Below are 4114 nucleotides of genomic sequence, written 5' to 3' on the forward strand. Positions count from 1 at the left end.
CCCATACAGGTCCTGTCTGTGGGCACAGCCCAGCAGGACATGGAAAAAGAGCTCTGGGGAATGGAGAACTCACAAGAGCCTCCAGAGAGAATACCAGGGGGAAGTGGCCCTGCTCTGCGCTCCTCTGCCTTTCCTCTTCTATGCCTCTTACCTCCCTGTCTGTCTGTCAGCCTTCTCTGTGTGGGGGAAGCAGCAGAAAGGAGGTTGGTCCCTCTCATACACTGGAAAGTTAGGGCAGGTTTGGGGTTTCCACCCCCTTACCATCCACAGAAACCGCAGTCTTCATAGGGGCCATATTCAGTGTCACAAGAGCCACGGACACACCGCTGTGCTCTCCCCAGGCAGAAGAGATCTCTTGCATCCAGCAGTCCCCAGAGCAGTCAGAGTGAAGGGGATTCCTAGGGCACTTGCAACCTCTTCTGGACCAAATGCTGCTGTGTTAAAGGGTGAATGCTCTCCCTCTGTCCCCATCCACTGCCACGCGGGACACCATAATCTACAAATCAGCTGCTGGCTCTGAAGTCCTGGCTGGGCTGTTTCTCCTGGATTCTTCACAGAGGATGTCACAAGCTCCTTGGGCCCCGCAGTAGACAGAAGACTCAGGAAAGCGTTCTGAGGAGCAGGCAGCACCTCTGTGTCCCTGCAGGGAGGCTGCTTGCAGTCACAGGAACGGGTTGGAGGGATACAGAGAAGAGATGAGAACAGCCAGGAGCAATGGGTCAAAGGGTAAAGGCCTTGCTGGGGAAATTTGATGACTTGGGACAGAAGTTACACATAAACTGGTTTAAGTGATCAGGAACTGGGTTAAGCATTTAACAGGACGGAAGTTCAGTGCACATAACCCAGTTTCAAAATGGCTCCATCGGAGGCGGTTCAAGCACCTACTTTGAACACCTTCAAGAGAAAACTGGATGTTTATCTTGCTGGGATCCTATGGCCCCAGCTGACTTCCTGCCCCGGGGGCAGGGGCTGGACTCGATGATCTTCCAAGGTCCCCTCCAGCCCTAATGTCAGTGAAGTCTACGAAGCCTCCCCTCACTGAGGAGACACTGCCATTTGCCTTGTGTGGCAGACTTACCCATACGGCCCGGCATGCCCGGCCTCGGAGAATCTTTGTTGTGATTGGTGGAGCATGTCCACCAATCAGGTAACTGCTGGGAAGGGGCTTTCCACAAAGAGCCCTGGACCTGGTTGGAGCCTGCACTTGGCAGGTCGATAGCACTCTGGGGGCGGAGCCTGTGGAGAGAATAAAAGGAGCAGCGTGCCCAGCATGCAGCACACGTGTCGGGGGATGACGAAGAGAGAGGGGCGGAGGAAGAGTTGGGGAGAGCTGCCCAGTGGGCGGAGCCAGTCCCCAGAAGAGCCCGAAAGACTCCCGTGCCATTCCAACGCTGCAGCATACGGGGCTGAGACCCTGGGAGCTGTTCGAGGCAGCTCGGGTCTGCAACCCCTGGCAGGAGGCCAGGCACCCAGTGCACAGGCCAGTGCACAGAGCGGAGACCCTGGGAGCTGCACAAGGCAGCTCAGGTCTGCAACCCCTGGTGTGAAGCCAGGAACTCAGTGCTGTCACAACCCAAAGTTGTGATTTTTGTTTGTGTGTGCGCTTCGGCACCGCTAAATTATTTTCCCGCTATTTGTCGCTTTCTTTGCATGGTAGAGTTCTCTGCTGCGAGAGAGAACTCTGGTGCAATGGGGGATTTCCTGCCAAATTACAGCTTCTTTGCAGGGTGCATTTCTTTTGCATACGAGTGATACACGCTGCAAAGGAGTTCCTGCCATTTGTATTCGGATTCGCGCCATATTATTGGCCAATTCCAAATGTAGGCACACGTGGCGGCTAGCGATTGGCTTGCTAGCCATAGAAAAGGCTTGGGTAGTTTCCGCCCAAGCCGGAGGAGGGAGGAAAAGAGAGAGACTTCGTGTGAAGCGCTGCGGACCCTCATGGACCCAACGCGCCTCCCCTAAGCAGGCAATAGAGGCAGTAGAACCGAACCTATGGGGCTTTCGCTTCTAGCCTCTCCCCGTCGCCGATCGCAATCCCAGACGTATCCCTTTCCTGTAACTTCGGACCAGCAGAGCCTAAGCAACTCCGGGGAACCTTTCGAACCCCAAACCGAACCCGCGGAGCCTGAACAGCTCCGTGGGAGCAATCGAATTTGTCATGTTCCTCTAGCAAGGATCTAAGCGGGAGCTGTGCCTGGAAACCTGTCCAGCCTACACCAATACCATCTTTGGGTGTAAGTAAACAATCTTTTCAATCAACCATTACACCTCTGTAACTAATTCTAGCTCGCGCGTAGCAAACCGCACCGTCGGTTCTCTCCAACCCCGTGTGCCCGGGCTGCTGGCCACAGCACGCGCGCACGAAGACGGGCCCAGCTCGTCCCCGGCCCACACATGGCAGCGGGATTGGGGCCCGGCCCGCACAAGCGCATGGGCCAGTTGATGGGCCAGGACTCTGTGAGCTGCACAAGGCAGCTCAGGTCCTCACCCCTAGCAGTCAGACAATGCTGCACGGAGCAATCCGGGAGGGATCAAGAGCCTTGAGAGCCGCTCAGAGTTGCAGTCACTGGCACAGGGCCAGTGGCTCGGTGCACACAACGATGCACGGAGGATCCAGGGAGGGACTGAGCCCCAGTGCCGCACAAGGTGGCCTGGGCCTCCAACCCCTGCAGAAGACAGAGCCCTTGGAGCACACCACGGTGCACAGGGCCACCTGCGGGTGGTGTCCAAAGGGGAGCTAGGGCCTAGGAGGCCTTGCATGAGAGGAACACCTTGGCTGAGGGGACGAGGATGCCCCATTCATGCCCACAGAATCGAGGGTTGTTGAGGAAGGGATTCCCACAGGGGAGGGGAGCTTCCCCAGCTGGGAGGCAATTTATCCTCAGGGAAGCTTGAGCTGGAAGGAGCTCCCAAAATCTGGGATTTTCTTAGGGAGGCATCCCTTGGGCCCGTCATAGGCTTAGGGAGCACGGAGGATCTTCTCCTCCCCCTGCAGCCTGGAGCACAGCCAGTGTCCCCATGATCAGCCTGGGCCGTGGGGCAATTATGGAATTAAGTTAAACCAGTTGCTGATGCACCTTATATTTTGTGGGAGAGCTCCTCATATTTTGTGACACTGCGCCTTATATTTTGCGGATATTTTATCTTTGTATATTGGTAGTTTAATAGAGCGTTAAGTATAAACTGCTTAAGGAACGCCGCTCGGACCCCTTCCCTGATGGTTGTCTATACTTACCTATACTTACCTGTGCATATTTGTGTTTGAATGATGTTCAGCTGTATTTATTTGCATTCACCTGTCTTTACTTGTTGTATATCCATTTTAGATCAACTGATCATCAACCCCTTGCTTCGGGCTGCCTGAAGGGGTGCAATCTTTCAGCCTTTATCTGCAGAACATAGCAAGATATGATATTGTATATTTGTATATGTTTATGAATATCAATTTCCTTTAAATTCTGTATATATTAATACATCTGTATATGATTAAGCATCCCTTGTACTGGACTGACACAATAGGGTGTAGAGCGATCTGGCCTGCGTTTTGCATATCCCTCTCACAGCACACCTGCCTTGCCACCCATCCCTTCTATCTGGTGAGGGGGAGCACATTACTTGAGTGCACTGGGGTTACACTTCTTAGTCTTCTGACTAGTTGCTCCACCCTCTTGCTCTTTCTGCTGTTCCAGCTGGTGGAAAAAGCAGCACTAAGCAGGTTCTGCTGCAAGCCGCCAGAAGACCTCTGGGTTCCCTAAAGAACGGCTGGCAGAGGTCTGTTTGCATTGCACTAATCCCCAGAAGGCTCCACTTGGAGCCAGGGCCTCTCAGCACTGGACAGACTCAGTGAGAGATGCTCCCAGCTCTGATGACTTTGTGTTCCCAGCAGGCAAGACAGTGGGAGGACAGGAAGAAGCCTTGCAGATATCTGCAATTCAGTGGCAGCAGAACTGAGTGCTGATGGTTTGTGTCCTGCACCAGGGCCTCAGGCCCAAGACCTCCGTCCCGCTCATCTCCCTTGATCAAGAACCCAAGGACTCAAAGATGGCAGGACAAGGACACTGTTTCAGAAAGGGCCAATTCAGAAAATGTGCAATGTGCAGCAAACTGTGAG

The 4114-nt window shown here is 53.9% G+C and overlaps 1 long non-coding RNA gene across 1 annotated transcript; it reads left to right on the plus strand.

Annotated features, from left to right (window-relative positions):
• The first annotated feature begins 1456 nt into the window (after positions 1 to 1456).
• LOC132243538 (uncharacterized) lies at positions 1457 to 3494 on the plus strand. The gene is made up of 2 exons (XR_009455150.1): positions 1457 to 2237; positions 3330 to 3494. It is a non-coding gene; the product is annotated as an uncharacterized LOC132243538 (long non-coding RNA).
• Positions 3495 to 4114: the final 620 nt, after the last annotated feature.

The sequence above is a fragment of the Alligator mississippiensis genome, chromosome 10, assembly GCF_030867095.1.
Source record: "Alligator mississippiensis isolate rAllMis1 chromosome 10, rAllMis1, whole genome shotgun sequence".
Classification (NCBI taxonomy): domain Eukaryota; kingdom Metazoa; phylum Chordata; order Crocodylia; family Alligatoridae; genus Alligator; species Alligator mississippiensis.